This window comes from Mauremys mutica, unplaced genomic scaffold (assembly GCF_020497125.1).
Source record: "Mauremys mutica isolate MM-2020 ecotype Southern unplaced genomic scaffold, ASM2049712v1 Super-Scaffold_100099, whole genome shotgun sequence".
NCBI lineage: Eukaryota > Metazoa > Chordata > Testudines > Geoemydidae > Mauremys > Mauremys mutica.
Genome location: NW_025423266.1, coordinates 181686 through 201217, shown reverse-complemented (window position 1 = coordinate 201217; position 19532 = coordinate 181686). Strand labels below are relative to the sequence as shown.

Here is a 19532-nt window from a genome sequence, read left to right as displayed (position 1 = left end):
CCAGCTTATTTGGGGGTGGGACTTTCCCTCGTGGTTTATGTTTATGTGTTGGGGCCGCTGACATGACTTCTGCTAACCCTGGGCTTACATTGCAGTGTAGACATACCCTGAGAGGGCATCTATACTGTGACAAAATCCCGCTGGCCTGGATGATCTGATTTGGGCTTCTGGGGCTCAGGTTGTGGGGCTAAAAACTGCAGCGTAGACATTTGGTCTCAGACTGGAGCCCAGGCTCGGAGACCCTCACCCCTCGTGGGGTCTCGGAGGCTGGGCTGAAGCCCAAGTGTCTACGCTGTAATTTTATAACCCTGCAGCACAAGCCCCACAAGCCTGAATCAACTGACCCAGGGTTTGAGAATAGTGACTTGGGTGTGTTAATGGCAGTGTAGACATAATGCTAGGCTGTGTCCACACTGCAATGAAACACCCAGCGCTGTCCCGTGCCAGTGCAGGCTCCCAGGCTAGGGCCGTGGGGTGGTAAATTTGCAGCGTAGACATCTCGGCTCAGGCTCAATACCGGGCTCTGGAAGCCCTCAAGGTTGGGAGGGAGTTTAGCAAGCAAACAAGGTAAAATGGCAGGGGAGTATTACCCTGGACTCGATGGCATTTCTCCATTGGTCTTTCTGCTTTGGGGCAGGGACAATAACACGTCTTGCTGCATTCGTTATTTCAAAGGGCGGTTTAGGATTTTCATTCTCACACACGGTGCACAAAGCAGGACTCAACCCTCGGTGTAAACTAAATGAGCTGCCCACAGGTTCTGGCAGCCACAAAGAGCCATTCAGCATGAAAGCCCAGACCTGCCCCTGTCCCAGAAGGAAGCAGGATCATCTGTGACAGGCTGGAACACTGACCTATCAGCTCTTAACTCCCAAACTTTCAGTAAGTCTGTTATCAGTGCCTGTGAGTATAATTTAAACAACTATACTGGGCTGGACCAAAGAGCTCTGTGTTTCGTCCTCCCACAGTAGCCAATACCAGGTTGCCCAAAGGTTAGTCAATAAGGTACCACTAGGAATTGAACCCAGGATCTCCTGTTTACAAGACAGGTGCTTTAGCCAGCTAAGCCATGGTGCCTGCCTGTGGCAACAACACAGTGTCTGCCCACACCTGACTCCCTGCCATCCCCACTGGGGCCTGACAAGCTTTGCTTGTGTTTGGATTCTGCAAAGCAGAGGAGCAGGTGAGGTTTTCCTTGCAAGCTCTGTGTGTGTGTGTGTGTGTGTGTGTGTGTGTGTGTGTGTGTGTGTGTGTGTGTGTGTGTGTGTGTGTGTGTGTGAGAGAGAGAGAGAGAGAGAGAGAGAGAGAGAGAGAGAATCTTTGGCCAGGTCTGCACTACAAGGTTACTTCAGCATCATTATATTGCTCAGATGTGTGAAAAACACACAACGCTCCCTCGGTCAGCAGTTTTTGGCTGGTGCACACACTGCAATACCACATCTGGCGACAAAATTGCCCTGTTTTGGTGACAAAATAAAACCACCTCTAAGAGAGGCCTAGTGCTTTTTGCAGCAAACTTAAAGTGACAAATGTCAGTGTAAATGCTGCTGGTCATTATATCACCATAACTGGCCTCCACCAGTATCCCACCATGCCTGCCGTGAACTCACCGGCCCTGCATTCCTGCTACAGAGCCATGGGCCCCTCCCCTTTCATAGCTCCAAAAAGTTCTGACAGCTGAGCCACTATCTACACTGGGATTAGCTTGATAGAACTGCATTGCCAGCCTAAGTAATGTAATTACACCAACCTAATTTTGTAGTGTAGACCTGTCCAAAGAATCACACACACACCTTGGGAGCAAAACTTCATCTGCTCCTCTGCTTTATAGAATACAAACACGAACAACACTTGTCAGGGCCCAGTGGGGATTGGCAGAGAGTCAGGTGTGGGCCATCTTTATCCCAGGAGAGATGGACTCTAAGGGTACGTCTCCATTGCAATGTAAGCCCAGGTGTGGCACGCTGTGCTCATAGCAGCACCGGGAAGCCCTATATTCACCACTCTCATATAATGATGACATGGTTTGTTCAAAGTCTGCCTTGTGACGTATCATTTCAAAAGTCTTGATCTGTTGAACATTAATATCGTGTTGGATTGTGTGTGCTCGCATTGGTTGGGAAGTTATAAAGCTTTGCTCTGTGTGTGTTACTGAAATATGTTATGAGGTTGAGAAATGCCCCCCACCAGCCTTTCAGGTGTGACAAGGGAGGAGCCAGACTCGCTGCTGGCCCATTGAAGGGATCCACACTCCCAAGGACTAGCCCAGGAACCGTGTACAATGCAGACTGCTCCAAGGGTACGTCTACACTACAAGACTATTTTGAATCTACTTAATTCGAATTTGTGGAATCGACCTTATGAAGTCGAATTTGTGTATCCACAGTAAATACACTAATTCGACTGTGTGAGTCCACAATAACGGGGCCAGTGTCGATTTTGGAAGCGGTGCACTGTGGGAAGCTATCCCACAGTTCCCGCACTCCCCGCTGCCCATTGGAATCCTGGGATTTCCCCCCAATGCATGCTGGGGGGAAAAATGTGTCGAGGGTGGTTTTGGGTAACTGTCATCATTGAACCGTCAATCACGCCCTCCCTCCCTTCCTCCCTCCCTGAAAGCGCCTGCGGGCAATCTGTTCATGCACTTTTCTGCTCAGTGACAGCGCGGGCGCCACAGCACTTTGAGCACGGATCCCGCTGCAGTTATGGCCGTTGTCAACTCCTCGCACCTTATCGTCCACCTCTTCCACAGTCAGCTGCTGAGAAATCGGGCTACTTTTCAATGGTGCTGCGAGCACTGGTGGACCATGGGGGACGTTTTACCAACATCAACGTCGGTGGCCAGGCAAAGTTCATGACGTGCGTGTTTTCAGGAACTCTGGTCTGTTTAGACGCCTGCAGGAAGGTAGTTTCTTCCCGGACCACAAAATAAGTCTTGGGGATGTGCAGATGCCTATAGTGATCGTCGGGGACCCAGCCTACCCGCTAATGCCCTGGCTCGTGAAGCTCTGTGCAGGCGCCTTGCACAGCGACAAGGAACTCTTCAAGTCCCAGCGAGCAGTGAGCAGCGTGACCTGTGACTGTTCAGTTTCTTTACAGAGAAGCTGAACCTGCCCCTGTTTCTTTACCAAGTGACTGTTGACTAGCATCTGCAGTTACATACCCCGCCCACCCCGCTTCCCCAACTTCCAACACACATTTGAAAATAAAATACATGTTCCACTGTAACTTTACAAAGGTTTCTTTATTGATGACTTTGCGTTACAGGGTTGAAACTGGGACACGGACTGTGCTGGGTAGGGTGTGCGGTGATGTAAAGACCGCCTGTAAACTCGAGGAATGACAGGCTCCTGCTCCCAGAGCGGTCTGCAGTGCCGGACTGGATGTTTCAACGGAGCCTGCCATCCCTCCTTTTTGGCACTCTGTGTGCGGGGGCTATGTGGCCTTTTGGCGGGGAAGGACGGATACAGATTCCTCTGCTGCGTGGCTCTGTGGTCCAGGACAGGGACCGTTGCATGAGATCTGTAACCCCCCTCCCCCGCTACAAAGTCACGTACCCCCCCCACCCACACAGAACCTGCAAACCACCTCCCATACCGACCAGGGTGCCTACTGACTGCAGTGTGTGTGTGACCTGCTGCTGATCCTGCCCCCATGTCTGTACCCTGGTAAAGGTGATTGTCCTGTCACATTACCAACCCCCTTCCCCCCCTTCAAACACAGTCTCCTCTAAAAGAACATGACGGAAACAGTAATTAACAGAAAAGTATTTTTTATTATCAACTAGACAGTTAGGGGATGAAACTGGGATGGGGGCTTGGGTGAGGCGGGAAGGAAAGGACTTATCAAAATTTAGGGAATAAGAGCCTTCCTATAATTGAGCACTGTGCAGGGGTGGAGTGACAGTATTCACGGCCCCTGCCGCCTCTCCTTCTTGGTACTTTGGGTGAGGGGGGTATGGGACTTTGTGGCAGGGGAGGGCGGTTAGAGATAGACTGCAGTGGGGCTCTGTCCTCCTGCCTCCTGTCCTGCAGAACATCCACAAGGCGCTGGAGCGTGTCCGTTTGCTCCCTCATTAGTCCAAGCAGCGTCTGAGTCGCCTGCTGGTCCTCTTGCCGCCACCTGTCCTCCCGTTCGCTGTGTGAGCGCTGGTACTGCGACATGTTCTCCCTCCACTGGGTCTGCTGGGCCGCCTCGGCTCGGGAGCAGCCCATAAGTTCTGAGAACATCTCGTCTCATGTCCTTTTCTTTCGCCACCTAATCTGCGCCAGCCTCTGTGAGGGGGATGCTGGGGTAGATCGGGAGACAGTCGCAGCTGTGTGATGGGAAAAAGGGAGTGAATTCCTTACAAAGATACATTTTTGCGAACAATGAACATAGTCTAGTCTGTCTCTGTGAACAAGACCATGCACAGCACCTATCTCATGCGCACTCAGGACAAGTTCGAATTTTCGGCCTTTGCATTCAGTGCCTGGGGTCTTGCAGTGGAGATCAGACAAGCGGGGCAGGACAGCAGAATTTGTGTAGCAGCCAGGCATGGTAAGCCGTAGACTTTTGGCTGCTTAAAACTTAATTTATAGCAGTGCCCTCCTTTCACAGTCAAAGCGATGCTCCTACTGTTGGCCAGTTCCTGCTGCCGGCAATCCGGAAAGCATGAACTCTGCCCCTGTCCCACCTCCACCGCATGGCTGTAAACCGCCGGTTACAGTTATGTAAAGGAACAGGCAAGCAGTCCCAATACTAACATTCCCCTAATTCAAAGCAGGTCACCATGAGCGACATCACTCTGAGGAGGATCACTGCCACTGATAAAGCCCGCATGCTGCGTGAAAGCCAGCAAAAACCAGGGCCCTATGCCGCCATGCTCTGCGAGGCAATGATACCAGAGTACCTGAGGATAGCCTGGCACGGAAAAGTGTGCTACCACGGAGGATGCAATAAGGCCGCTCTCCCCAGAAACCTCCTGCGGAGGATTTTCGATTACCTCCAGGAGAGCTTCGTGGAGATCTCCCAAGAGGATTTCTGTTCTATCCCTGTTCATATTGACCTTCTTTTCCATTGTTAATATTCCTGTTCTGTTAAAAATAAATGTTTTCATGTTTAAAGCACTTACCGACTGATCCTTCCCCTGATTCAGGGTCCGGGGTAACGGCTGGGGAGGGTTGGTAGGGGATCTCCATGAGGGTGATGAAGAGATCCTGGCTGTCGGGGAAATCAGCGTTGTAAGCGCTGTCGACTGCCTCGTCCTCCTCATCTCCTTCTTCATCTTCCCTGTCCGCGAACATCTCCGAGGAACCGTCCGTCGACACTATCCCATCCTCAGAGTCCACGGTCAGTGGTGGGGTAGTGGTGGCGGCCGCACCTAGAATGGCATGCAGTGCCTCGTAGAAGCGGCATGTCTGGGGCTGGGATCCGGAGTGTCCGTTTGCCGCTTTGGTCTTCTGGTAGCCTTGTCTCAGGTCCTTGATTTTTCACGTGGCACTGCATTGCATCCCGGCTGTATCCTCTGTCTGTCATGGCTTTGGAGATCTTCTCGTAGATCTGTGCATTCCGTTTTTTGGAGCGCAGCTCTGAAAGCACAGACTCATCGCCCCACACAGCAATCAGATCCAAGACTTCCCAATCAGTCCATGCTGGGGCCCTCTTTCTATTCTGAGATTGCATGGACTCCTCTGCTGGAGAGCTCTGCATTGCTGCCAGTGCTGCTGAGCTCGCCACGATGTCCAAACCGGAAATGAGATTCAAACTGGCCAGACAGGAAAAGGAATTCAAATTTTCCCGGGGCTTTTCCTGTGTGGCTGGTCAGAGCATCCGAGCTCGGACTGCTGTCCAGAGTGTCAACAGAGTGGTGCACTGTGGGATAGCTCCCGGCACTATTAGCGTTGAATTCCATCCACACCTACCCTAATTAGACATAGCCATGTCGAATTTAGCGCTACTCCCCTCGTCGGGGAGGAGTACAGAAATTGAACTAAAGAGACCTGTATGTCGAACTAAATAGCTTCGTTGTGTGGACGGGTGCAGGGTTAATTTGATTTAACGCTGCTAAATTCGACATAACCTCCTAGTGTAGACCAGGCCTAAGTGACACGGACAAAACACTCAAATCCCGCCTGGTGCGGGGAGCCAGGTTTGCTCTTCAAATTCTGTCGTTGGTACATTTCCAGGCCTGGGAATGTCCCCCAACAGCATTTAATGGGAAGCTGCCTGCAGAACAGTTACACTGCACAGAGCTCCTGTGGAGGAGGGGTGGGAATTAGTAACATTTTGAGGATGGTTTGGGAAATGAGCCTTTGCTGACAAGGTTTGTCTCTGTTCATATTTCACCTTCACCTTATGTTGAGGGATCTTTAGTATATTTTTATGAGGTTAATAACTATCTCCTCAACTTTATTTACTCAACTTAAAAATTGATGTCACTTGATTTTTGCATCTCCCTGTGAAAATACAACTGACACGTGTGGCTTTCTACAGGGGGGTCATGATGTTAAAGTTGGGGAATTCAGTGTCTGTACTTCTGGGGGGGGGGTTGCTTTTTTACAGCTGCCTCATGGCCAGGCACACCGGGCTGTTAGCTGCACCCACTGTCCTTGCCGGGGCCCCTGCTGAACCCTGGGGCTGCACTGCAGTGCTGGGGTGACTCTGCAGGTGGAGAAGCTGCTGTGGAGCAATGTAGAGCAGGTGCAGGAAGGAGACGGGGTCACTATTCACATTCTGAACTGCACAGTTTTCACTCCCAGCCCTACCAGTGCCCCTCAGTCCCGAGCCGCAGCCCCCTTGTTTCCCCCCCAGCTCTACCTCACTCCCGACCCGCAGCCCCCTGGGCTCCCCGCTGAGCTCCCCCGTCACTGTGCGGCTAGTGCTCCTCACTCCCGACCTGCAGCCCCTGCTACCCCAGCCCTGAACTCCAGACTCACAGCTCTGCTGGTGCCCCTCACTCCTGACCCGCAGCCCCTGCTATCCCAGCCCTGACCTCCAGACTCACAGCTCTGCTGGTGCCCCTCACTCCCGACCTGCAGCCCCTGCTATCCCAGTCCTGACCTGCAGACTCACACCTCTGCTGGTGCCCCTCACTCTCGACCCGCAGCCCCCTGGGTTCCCCCCAGCCCTACCGGTGCCCCTCAGTCCCGACTCGCAGCCCCCTGGGATCCCGCTGAGCTCCCCAGTCACTGCCCTGCCGGTGCCCCTCACTCCCGACCCGCAGCCCCCTGGTTTCTCCCCAGCTCTACCGGTGCCCCTCACTCCCGACCCACAGCCCCCTGGGCTCCCCAGTCACTGCGCTGCTGGTGCCCCTCACTCCCGACCCGCAGCCCCCTGGTTTCTCCCCAGCTCTACCGGTGCCCCTCACTCTCGACCCGCAGCCCCCTGGTTTCTCCCCAGCTCTACCGGTGCCCCTCACTCCCGACCCGCAGCCCCCTGGGATCCCCGCTGAGCTCCCCAGTCACTGCGCTGCCGGTGCCCCTCACTCCCGACCCGCAGCCCCCTGGTTTCTCCCCAGCTCTACCGGTGCCCCTCACTCCCGACCCGCAGCCCCCTGGGCTCCCCAGTCACTGCGCTGCTGGTGCCCCTCACTCCCAACCTGCAGCCCCTGCTATCCCAGTCCTGACCTCCAGACTCACACCTCTGCTGGTGCCCCTCACTCTCGACCTGCAGCCCCCTGGGTTCCCCCCAGCCCTACCGGTGCCCCTCAGTCCCGACCCGCAGCCCCCTGGTTTCTCCCCAGCTCTACCGGTGCCCCTCACTCCCGACCCGCAGCCCCCTGGGATCCCCGCTGAGCTCCCCAGTCACTGCGCTGCCGGTGCCCCTCACTCCCGACCCGCAGCACCTGCTATCCCAGTCCTGTCCTCCACACTCACAGCTCTGCTGGTGCTCCTCACTCCCGACCCGCAGCCCCTGCTATCCCAGTCCTGCCCTCCAGACTCACAGCTCTGCTGGTGCCCCTCACTACCGACCCGCAGCCCCCTGGGCTCCCTCCAGCTCTCATGGTGCCCCTCACTCCCGACCTGCAGCCCTTGCTATCCCAGTCCTGACCTCCAGACTCACAGCTGATTGCTTTGAGATTGGTAGTGAGTTGGGTGTGGTGGCTAGAGAACAGACAAAGTGGTTACTGGTTTATGATTTTCTGTTTGCTTCTTTCGGGTAAGGAAAATAGGGAAAGAAAAATAAGCAAAATAATGAAGAGTGAAGAGCAGAAGAAGCTGGAACTGTACAGGTTGCAAGTTGCTGCCCAGAAAGGCTGAACACTGGGCGCTGGGAAAGTCTCTGTTAACTAAGAAGCCCCCTGAGCTGAGTGCATCCCAGTTTCAGTGAACTGCAGAGGGGGTGTCTCAGCACAAGAAAGGAGGAAAATGACTACCAGAGAGGCAGCTACTTAACTAGAGCTGACCAGACTGGAAGCAGAAGAGAAGGCAAAGGACCGGGAGTTTCAATTGAAGCTCAAAGACGCAGAGGCACCTGTGAACAGAAGGGCTATGGAAGCAGAGGCAGCCAGGGAGGGAGCTGCTCACACAAGAGCCCTGGAGTTAAGAGACAGAGAAATAGAGGCCCAAATTGAGGCCCAGAAGCATGGACTGGCTGTTATGGAGGGGAAGAGACAAAACCCTCCAGCAGCTGGCTCCACTTCCCCAAAAATCCACAAACGGTAGTGACTATGTCCACAGTATGATGAATCCAGTGATATTGCTGAATATTTCAGCACCTTTTAGAGACTCTGCACCTCTGTGAAATCCCTGGTAATCAAAAAAATGGTCACATTGGTAGCCAAATTGGCTGGAAGAGCTATGGACATATTGAATGAGATGCCTATTGATGATGCTACAAACTATGGTAAATGTAAGGAACTAGTTTTAAAACAGTTTCAGATTACACCTGAAACCTACAGGGTTAAATTCAGGAGTCTTAAGAGGGGATCTGGATTCAGTAATGTGGCTTATGTAAATGAAATGAGAGATTTGTTAGATACGTGGGTGAGGGGAAAAGACATGACAAGCGTTGAAGGAATGTGTGATTTGGGCCAAGGGCAGGCATGGTTGCAGTGCACCCTTCCTTGCCAACACCTCAAACACATGCCTGAATTTAAAACCTTCTCCAAAGAGGCAGAACAATCTGCATCAGAGCACTTACGAGGGTACACAAAGGAATTCGGAAATGTAATAGACACTAAACAAGTTAAATTGTGTGAACAAAACCTGTCTGCCGTAGATTTGCTGTTAATCTGGGGGTCTTTTGCTACGTCATCAAGCCCAAGGAGTTAATACTAGTGGCAAACCTTTAAAGGTGTGGGACATACCTGATTTGTGGGGGGAAAAAACAACTTTTCTACATGCTAGTGATGGTGACAAGACAGTCCCACAATCATTGTTTCTTTTCATCTCATACCTGTAAACAGGCTGGAAGCTTGGCACAGCAGCAAAAGCATAACAGGCCTACGCTGCTGTGTGGGAGGGGAAACCGAGGCACAAAGGTGGCTAAATGCCAAGACACCTACACGTTAACAGATATTGCTGTCTGCACTCTGTTAGCAATGATACACCCCAACATGTTTTCAGGCAGCCGGGGACCAGGAACCCCATACCTTGCTAGACCACCCATGTAGGACATCATACAGTTTAAAGGTACTGAAAGGGGGTGTGACCAGAGACAAGTAGGGATTTTAGGCATCCCACCTCCACCATGGACAGTGTCCAAGCCTCTGGCAGTAAATTCAGGAGGATGGTGTGACGTTGCACCCCCCTCCACCAGGCCCGCCCTTCGGCATTCCTGGGGAAAGACCAACGTGGCCAACATGACTTTGGGCCAGTAGGTCAACCAAGAGGGCTGTCTCCTAGGCCTGGCTGCAGCTCAGCTGCAAGACTCCGAGTAAACCCACCTCCTATCCCTCCCTGTAGGACTTCAGGCAAGGCCAGCCTGCTGGATCCAGCATCCCCTCTGGTGCGCAAGTCACAACAGCCAGCAGGCAAAAGACCGGCTCCCGCGCCATTTGAAAGAGCAAGACAAAGCCTTAAAACTCCAACTTTGAAGCAACAGGTCCCAGAGTCCCCCTGAGATCTGAGCTCAGCTCGCACTAGTCAGTGTTCTGACAGCTGAACTTTATGCCAGGGGACCAGACGGTGTCACAGTCTCTAGACACCTGTGACTCTCAGCTGGCAGGTTTGCACTCTGCACTCACAGCTTCTCTGCAGCTGCTCCCGCTCTCTTCTCCCCTCCTGCCTAGCCCTGACTATGAAGCCTGGCCCTGGCCCTCCTTCCTTCAAGTGCCAGGTGGGCAAGAGGAAAAGCACAGAGGCAAGTGCCAAACTTGTGGGACGCGGAACGTGTGAAGGCTAACTTAAACTCTTAATTTCCTTAGGGTTTCCCTTCAATATATTTCTATGCTGGTGTGATTTCTGACCATTGCACGTCTATTGTATTTATTACAATAGCATGAGTGACATAGTCTAGGGCAGGAGTCGGCAACCTTTCAGAAGTGGGGTGCCGAATCTTCATTTATTCACTCTAATTTAAGGTTTCACGTGCCAGTCATACATTTTAACATTTTTAGAAGGTCTCTTTCTATGAGTCTCTAATAGATAACTAAACTATTGTTGTATGTAAAGTAAATAAGGTTTTTAAAATGTTTAAGAAGCTTCATTTAAAATTAAATTAAAATGCAGAACCCCCCAGACTGGTGGCCAGGACCTGGGCAGTGTGAGTGCCACTGAAAATCAGCTCACATGCCACCTTCGGCACACGTGCCATAGATTGTCTACCCCGGTCTAGGGGCTTGGCTACACTTGCAAGTTAGAGCTCATTAAAGCAGCCCCGGGTGCCCTAACTCCTGAGGTGTCCACACTGGCAAGGCGCATGGAGCACCTGAGCTCTGCAGGTGGAGCGCTCCTGGTAATCCACCTCCATGAGAAGCATAAAGCTCGCTGAGCCCTGCTGAAATGCCCGGGTGTCAGGGTGGATGATGTGTTGCATTACTGCACTGTGATTGCCCTCAGGAAACATCCCATAATCCCCTGAAGTCAAGTGCCCACTCTGGTCACTGTTTTGAAATCGGCTGCAGGCATGTGGAGATCCCCTTTCAAAGCTCCGTTTCTGACAGCCGGCTGCTTATCTGCTCCGGGACAAAGCAACCATTAGTGTGGAATCCTGCTGCTGTTGTGAGTGTGTATGAGGGGAGGTGGGGGTCTGCTCCTGTCCGAACACACAAGACAGCATGCTGACACACTCTCAGCCCCCAAACACACTGTCACTCCCCCCACGTACACACAACACACTCCCTGTCACATTCCACCCCCGCCCCCCATTTGAAAAGCACGTTGCAGCCACTTGCACACTGGGATAACTACCACAGTGCACTGCTCTCTGTGGCATTGCCAGAGCTGCTAATGTGGCCACTCCAGTGCGCTTGCAGCTGTCAGTGTGAACACACGGCAGCGGTTTCCCTGCTGTGGTTTAACTCCCAGCGCTCTACCTCTGAAAGTGTAGCCAAGCCCTAAATTTGCCAAACCAACCGAACTCAGTAACTGCCCCCCCCACCATGTACAGTGAGTAGGGGCACCGTGGAGCACACACCGCACTTACTGGCTCAGCCTTGTGCATGCTGGGGTGGCCACCTCCCCATTGATGAGACCTGGTCCCACCATCTCCATGGAGCTCCAGTCTGCCCTGCTGTCATCCCTGTCTGTGTTGTCTTCTCTAGCAGTTGACTGGAAGGTACGCATTGGCCGCATGCCATGTAGCCATGTTGTCTCAAAGGTCAAAAGCAAGAAGAATGGTGCCTTCATAGCCCACCCAATATTCCATAACTTAGTTAAGGAAAATATTTCTCAATGAACTCTCAGTAAAAGATCAGAAACAGCCAGTGTCCGCATCAGTCTACGAACATTGGTATTTTCTTGAAATTTGTCAGACCAACCTAACTAATGCCTAACACACATTTGAAGTTCTTCTTTTCACACTGTTGCTCATTCTCAGGTTCTGCTTTGTCTCCAGACAGATCCATTTTCTTTCAGGACGGCCTTGCTCTTTCTGTCTGTTTCACTCACTGAGGTGTCGGAGTAAACACTCCCCTTCCTTCTATTCTCAGACAAACACTAGTATTAAGTGTTTGCTACTGATGGGTCTAGAAAGCATTTGTCAAGTGGAAGATGCTGTTTCTGGGGGATTGTTCCCAAGATCCAGTACTTTGGGTTCAAACGTCTCCCAGCTTCCTTGGTGAAAATAACACCAAGGCTTCTTTGCAATATAGAAGAAGAAAGGAATATTTCACCCCAGATGGGACTTGAACCCACAATCTCTGGCTTAGGAAGCCAATGCCTTATCCATTAGGCCACTGGGGCCCTGAAAAGCAATGGAAAGAGGGATGGAAATTCCCTCTCAGGAGTGCACATTCCTCACATTCACTCAGAAGCCAAATACCCATTTAATGGCCTTATAGAAACGTCTGCATCCCCTGGCAGCGAGGCAACTGGGCAGGTGGCTGACAGAGCTGAGCACCACCTTTCTGCCAGCCATCGTTAGAGAAGAACCCCACCCTAGAGTCACCCCTCCCTCCTTCAGCACCTCCACGGCTGTGGCTCTGAGCGGCAGTAGGATGATTAGGGGGCGAATCCGGGGCAGGAAGGGGGGTAAGGTCGGCCTGTAAGGAGTAACCAGGTGGGGCAGACCCAGGGGGAGGCTGTGGGGTGGTTGTTGGGATCTGAGCTCTAGATCAAAGCTGCACAGTGACCTGACACCCAGGGTTACAGGGCCGACATAGTGACCCCTTACTGGCCTCGGTGAGCCCCAAACCCTTGTTACTAAGGGCATCGAGGAGTCTCTGTCCCTTAATAACTTCTGGGAGCTCCCCAGCAGGCTGCGGGCATCAGCCGCCTCCTGCCTCACAGGTTAGACTCTTGGCGCTGTGCCAGCTGCCCCCTCGCTTGCAGGCCCCGTGTAAGAAGCAGGAGGCCTGGTGCTGGCAGAAGAGGGCTTTGATTAATCGAGCTCTGTGTGATGGGCACAGGACGCTTCCACTCAGTAGCACAGCTGGGGGGGAGCAGGGGGAGCAGCTAAGGGCGCCGGGTTCCTCCGGTGGGGGTGTGGAGCAGCCGTTCGTTTTCCTGTTCGCACTCCTCTGCGGTGTGAAAATCGGGGAGGGGAGGCGGAAGCCCCACTTCCCTCCTGAAATGACGCCCAGTGGGGGAAGCCAGGACAACAGGGTGGGGCGGCAGGTGGTGGCCAGACTCTCACCGCCAGGGTCTAGTCTAGCTCAGGGTCCAGCTCAACTTCCTCCCCGCGCCACTGGCCCCCAGTCCCCTTCCACCACCAGGTCAACCTGGGCACTAGGGCAGGAACAGGGTGAGGCAGCAAGTCAAGCTGAGCAAGGCAGGCAAAAGTGGGTCTTGTCTTCATGGGCCGCTCACAATGACGTCCTTTTTGTGTGCAACTGCTGCAAAAATATCTTGGGCAGAGAAGCAACAGGCCAAAATACTGCCCTACAGCTGCCAATGTAGTTCAGTTGGGAGAGCATTAGACTGAAGTTCTAAAGGTCCCTGGTTCAATCCCAGGCTTTGGCAGGCCCTTTCATCCCTCTTTGCACAGGGGTGGCTTGTTTTCTGGGAGCACAGTGGTCCCTTCACCCAAGCTGAGTCCCTGAGCTTGGGCTCTGCAATAGGAAAAGATACTGTGGGCTTCCACCCCTAATTGGCTGGCCTGACATTTAACAATGAGGGACAGGAGCTGTCTCTCCTAAGTGAGTTATTGGTGGACCCAATATGGCAGGAAGAGAGTGCTAGAGGGGGTGCTGGGCAGTGACAGGCAGGTAGAGAGGATGGAAACTCTTCTGTGCAGCTGACGGAGGGCAGTGCCAGGGAAGGGGCATGTGTGAAAGTGGCCATGTGGAAGGGAGTTGGGGGCCCAGGAGGAGGCACTTGATGTTCAGTGTCTTGGAGCAGCTGGGCTTGGACATGGTGGGTGTTCAGGAAATGCACATTAATGACTCTAGGGTAGCTTGATGGGCAGAGGGTGATTGGAGGAAGGGCCCATCTCTCTGGTCCTCCAGGCCAGGGAAGAATGATGGGGCTGGAGTCTTGTTCTTCACATTCATGGTGCGAGTACAGAAGGTGCTGGAGCTCCGACCAGGGAGGGCATTACTGGTGGCTTTGTGCTCCATGGCACTGGTTACTGCTATATATGGTCCCCAATTAAGGCATGAAAGGAAAGTTCTATGAAGGAACTGGCTCCCTTCTTCTAGACCGCACGGTGTTTGGTGTCGGGGGGGATTTCAATTGTTGCACCGGCCTGAGGACTGCTGGTCCTGTTTTCCCGACCGTCAGAGGAAACTCTTCTACGATGAGCAATACCTGGTGCAGGTCTGTAGTGAGGTCGGCTTAGAGAACGTGTTTCTGCACAGTGAACCAGTGGAGGGTGGGCAGGAACCTCCTATTCCTCTGACCCGAGCTCACACCAGCCGCAGAGGGGATACACCTTTCTGTGGGGACAGGCCAGGAGTTGCATTGACCGGATTTCCGTGAAGGAGAGCACGTCGACAGCCCAGTGCAGGGTGGTGCCAATGGACTGTTCGGATCACGCAGCTCTCACCGTGTGCTCAATGTGGGCAATTCCCTGACCCAGGGCAGAGGATATTGGAAGCTGAACATCCAGAGCTTGCAAGATAAAGGAGCAGGGGGGCGAGGTCTGGCAGTGTTGGCAGAACAGGAAAGCATCAGAGGGTTCTGTGGTTACCAGGGGGATTGGTGGGAGTCGGTGAGGGAGGAGTTGGCGGCTTTGTTCCGGCGGCCGGGGAAACACCACAACATTAAAGAAACCAACAGTGCAAAGTCCTGCAGTGTCACCTGTGGGATTTCCACAAGAGCATCCAGGCAGGGGAGCCAGTCAGCGTGTGACTGTACGACCGGATCAAGCGACAGCTGACTGAGTTCCAGGAGATGAGGCTGCAGTTGGCTGATATGAGCGGGAGCACCGAGTGAAGGGAGGGGTGGCCTCCCCTGACATTTTTGCAGCCTGCAGGGAATGGAGACAAAGCAGGGGGATGCAGGGACTCAGGGCAGGACCCATGGATCTGGTAGTGCAGGACCACAGTCACTGGAGGAGGAGAGAGAGTCCGGCGAGAGGAAGCTGATGGTGGGAAGCAATAAGTGCAGAGTGCAAACCAGCCAAGAGTCACAGGGGTCTAGAAAATGAAACATCAGGTCCCATGGTGTAATGGGCAGCACTCAGGACTTTGAATCCTGGAATCTGAGTTCAAATCTCAGTGGGACCTCGTGGTGATACATTGCTTTGCTACAAAGCACTGGAGCTCAATGTGTTTGGTTACCTTCTCTCAGGGTCAACTAAAGTGACTTTTTTCCCTCCTGCTGGGTGACTGATGCCCACTGGAGATAGGTCTTTGGTCTGGCTGGTTCAATGGGCTGGCGGCTATAGGTTGAGGTCCTAGAACTTAACAGTCTGGCTAGAGATTCCTGTGGATTGATCATATGGTTGTTTCTCGCTGCTTCACCTGATGTCCATAACTTTGGTCCCTGCAGCTGTCACATTCTTCCTCTTGCCCACACGGCATTTAAAGGAAGGAGTGCCAGGGCCAGGCTTCATAGTCAGGGCTAGGCAGGAGGGAGGCAGAGTCCCAGGCTGGAGCCCAACACACCTCTCCTCCTCTGGGCACCTGGGGTGTTGTTCCCCCCTGTTCAGACACCCCTGGGTCCCTGCACTTCACACAGCTCTCCCTGATTTCAGCTGTTAGTGAGGGAGCCTCACTGCTAGTGCAGACTGGGCAGTTTCTTGCATGAGAGACCCTGTCCCAAAGCAGGACTAATGCTTAGAGCTGGTTATCAGTGATTTCAGATCTGTTGGTCTGCAGCAAGACTCTCCATTGAGTCTTAACCAGCTCTGTTATTACACAGGGAAAAACAAAAGGGTCAAATGGTGCCTGGAAGCCTTAAGAAGAATCCACCCCACCAAGTACCAACACTTGTCACTACCTGCTCTCAGCCCCACTGAGAATGTTTTGGGGTCACTCCTTGCCTGTATCAACCTAGGGGTCTCAGAGAATCCTAATTAACAGGTGTTCCAGTGGCGCAATTGGTTAGCGCACAGTACTTATAGGGCTGTGCTGAGAGGAGCTATGCTGAGGTTGTGAGTTCAAACCTCACCTAGAGCACTGGTTTTCATTAGCCAAGTGGGGTCACCCCCTCATTTGGCCTGTGGAATGTAGAATTCCAGCCCTGGGGACCCTCAGGAGGGGGCTAATAAAAAATGCCCCCTTCACTTATTACCTCCTCTCCAGGTCAGAATCTACCATCCTTTCTCCCCCACCAGCCCCTGTGCCAGGATCCCTCAAGCAGAGCCTGGAGTCCTGCCCCTGGCATCTGTACTATTGACAAAGACTAAGTGACAGGGACAAAACACTGAAATCCCGCCTGGTGCGGGGAGCCAGGTTTGCTCTTCAAATTCTGTCGTTGGTACATTTCCAGGTCTGGGAATGTCCCACAACAGCATTGAATGGGAAGCTGCCTGCAGAACAGTGACACTGCACAGAGCTCCTGTGGAGGAGGGGTGGGAATTAGTAACATTTTGAGGATCGTTTGGGAAATGAGCCTTTGCTGATAAGGTTTGTCTCTGTTCATATTTCACCTTCAGGTGTTATGTTGAGGGATCTTTAGTATATTTTTGTGAGGTTAATAACTATCCCCTCAACTTTATTTACTCAACTTAAAAATTGGTCATTTGATTTTTGCATCTCCCTGTGACAATACAACTGACACGTGTGGCTTTCTACAGGGGGTCATGATGTTAAAGTTAAGGAATTCAGTCTCTGTACTTCTGGGGGTGGGTTGCTTTTTTACAGCTGCCTCAGGGCCAGGCACACCGGGCTGTTAGCAGCACCCACTGTCCTTGCCAGGGGCCCCTGCTGAACCCTGGGCGGCTGCACTGCAGTGCTGGGGTGACTCTGCAGGTGGAGAAGCTGCTGTGGAGCAATGTAGAGCAGGTGCAGGAAGGAGACGGGGTCACTATTCTCATTCTGAACTGCACAGTTTTCCAAATTTGGGACTAGATTCATAGATTCATAGACTTAAGGTCAGAAGGGACCATTATGATCATCTAGTCTGACCTCCTGCACAATGCAGGCCACAGAATCTCACTCACCCACTCCTGTAACAAACCCCTAACCTATGTCTGAGTTATTGAAGTCCTCAAATTGTGGCTTAAAGACCTCAAGGTGCAGGGAATCCTCCAGCAAGTGACCCGTGCCCCACGCTGCAGAGGAAAGCGAATGTCCGAGAACAATTCTAGGGGAAGGTGAACGCAGAGCAATGACACTGGAGATGCCCAGACCTCCAATAGGGGCAATGTGGAAATTAATAATGGGAAGATCATTTGTGAAATTAGTCGTCACTGACAATATTTGTCTCTGTTCCTATTTCACGCTATGGTGTTAGAGGAATCAGTACAGATTTTTACTATATTAATTAAACACTTAATTTTATTTAATCAATCCAAAATCTTAGTATCACTTATTTTTTCTCTGTCCTAGCAAGAATGAATTGAATTTTGTGACCTTCTGGAAAGTGCAGCGAGATTAAATGTGGGAAATTCAGTCTCTGTGTTTGTGAGCTGATGTTTTCCTCTCACAGGTCAGTGCCTGCATTGAAATACCCAGAGGGATCTAAGGGCTGGTGTACGCTGGGCACTGAACTGGCAAAGCGATGTCTCCCAGGGTGTGACTCCCCACACAAACTCATAGAGTTAAGGTGACCTAATCCCAGGTTAGTTAGTGCTAAAGAAAAGGAAGAATTGTTCTGTCCATGCAGCTATTAGAGGGATGGGAAAATCCCTCCAGTCACTGTCTACTCCAAAGTGCTATAGCAGTGCCACAGCAGCGTTTTAAGTGTAGACAGAGTGAAATTAGATTTATCTCCAGTTTGCACTGTGGATGCTCAGGCACTAAGACTGCAATAATAACAACAGCAGCACAGTGCTTGCGTAGTTGGCAGGATTCGAACCTGCGCAGGGAGACCCCAATGGATTTCTAGTCCATCGCCTTAACCACTCAGCCACAACGACTTGACATGGGTCCATTTCACTGCATGATGATTTTGTTCTCACTGAATTGTCACTTCAAATTGTTTGCTCAGACCAGCTTCCCCAGCACACTCACGGCTGCGCATCAGTGTAAGTTTGTCCTTGGGTGAACAGCGAGAATTCCTGCCCATTTCCCTTCCGGCTGGAGCAGATTAGAATGTGTTTGTGTGAACGACATTGCTGTAGATTGTTGTTCATTCGCCACTCTGACAATTCAGACAGTCCCTTTCCTAGTCAAATCTCCAGCACATCATTCCAATAGAAGGGGTCAGGATTTCTCTGGGGCACTGAAATTTTTCAGAGGGCTGGCGCGTGAACTCAGCCTTGCATTCCACCCTTGATGTTTCATGGACTAACAACAGCAGCAGAAAGAAAGAGCCGAGCCAATATCTCACTGTCAGAGGTGAAGGTGGCCATGTCCCCTCTGTCTGACCATCGCTTTGCAGGAGAGAAGGGTTCACTGGAATCGAACGCCCTGGCTCAGACCAGAGACACAGGGAAGTTTTGCTGTTCACGGATCTGTGCAAAGGAAATTGTGTCTTTGTGTGAAATTGAGGCAGGAAATGAAACACCCAATGCCCTAAGGAATGTGGGTGAAGGACTCGGGCTGAGCAATGATTTAACAGGGGTTTGTTTCAATTTATTGGCCTGATTACAACTATGGCGAAAAGCCCCCTGTACCAGGGGCTGCGGGACAGGACAGGCAGTTCTGCGCGGAGTGTTCAGAGCTGCCCCATATCTGCCCTTTCTCTGCACCGCCCCTGCTCCCAGAATGCACCAGGCCCTGGACTGAACTCTTCCCCTGCTGGCCGAGCTGGTTTCGTTTGCTGTGATCCTGTTGGCTTGGCGGGGGGGGGGGGGAAAGTGACAGTCCCACCCCAGAGCCAACGCCCCCCTGTCACCCAGCCCCCTGACCCCCAGCAGTACAAGTCAGCCAGGAGCTGGGCCCTGCCAGGCACTCAGGGGCGTCTCCCCTGCAGCTGGGGGCTCTCCCCAGCGTGGTCTGTGGGAGCTCGCGCACTAACAGGGCAGCGGCAGCAGCCGCGTGGTGGGTTGGGCTGGTGACCCGGGTCCATCTCCTGGGGTCGGCTGGGTTCATGCTCAGGCGACTGGCCCCAGCCACCGGCCGAGCCCCACGGCCACGCTGCTGCTGTTACCGCACTAGCCCCTCACGCCCCCATTCCCTCACTGAAGCCAGGAGAAGCTTTGCAGGGAGGAGGTGGGGGGGGGTTGACCCCAATATCCCAGAGCTGATTTTCCCCACAAAGGGGTGTGTGCATGTGGTGGGTGCCGTGTGCAACGCCCTGTGCCCATGAGGAGGGGACCGGAGCTCTGCCAGCAGGAAGATTTATCCTGCAGGAGCCCTGCCTCCCTCCCCCAGGGGTTCCCCTGGAGCAGAGAAGCTTTGAATCCTCGCTGGAGACTAGAGAAGCCCGAGCAGCACAAGCTGCCTGGCAGAGGTTCTG

General features: G+C 52.7%; 6 non-coding genes across 6 annotated transcripts; 3 read left to right on the top strand and 3 right to left on the bottom strand.

The window, feature by feature from the left end:
* Positions 1 to 1003: 1003 nt before the first annotated feature.
* Positions 1004 to 1077, bottom strand: TRNAT-UGU. The gene has a single exon. It is a non-coding gene; the product is annotated as a tRNA-Thr (tRNA).
* Positions 1078 to 12253: 11176 nt separating this feature from the next.
* TRNAR-CCU lies at positions 12254 to 12326 on the bottom strand. Its single transcript has one exon. It is a non-coding gene; the product is annotated as a tRNA-Arg (tRNA).
* A 1145-nt stretch (positions 12327 to 13471) lies between these two features.
* On the top strand, positions 13472 to 13544 carry TRNAF-GAA. Its single transcript has one exon. It is a non-coding gene; the product is annotated as a tRNA-Phe (tRNA).
* A 1634-nt stretch (positions 13545 to 15178) lies between these two features.
* Positions 15179 to 15250, top strand: TRNAQ-UUG. Its single transcript has one exon. It is a non-coding gene; the product is annotated as a tRNA-Gln (tRNA).
* Positions 15251 to 16050: 800 nt separating this feature from the next.
* Positions 16051 to 16144, top strand: TRNAI-UAU. Its single transcript has 2 exons — positions 16051 to 16088; positions 16109 to 16144. It is a non-coding gene; the product is annotated as a tRNA-Ile (tRNA).
* Positions 16145 to 17966: 1822 nt separating this feature from the next.
* TRNAS-AGA lies at positions 17967 to 18048 on the bottom strand. Its single transcript has one exon. It is a non-coding gene; the product is annotated as a tRNA-Ser (tRNA).
* Between the last annotated feature and the right edge of the window lie 1484 nt (positions 18049 to 19532).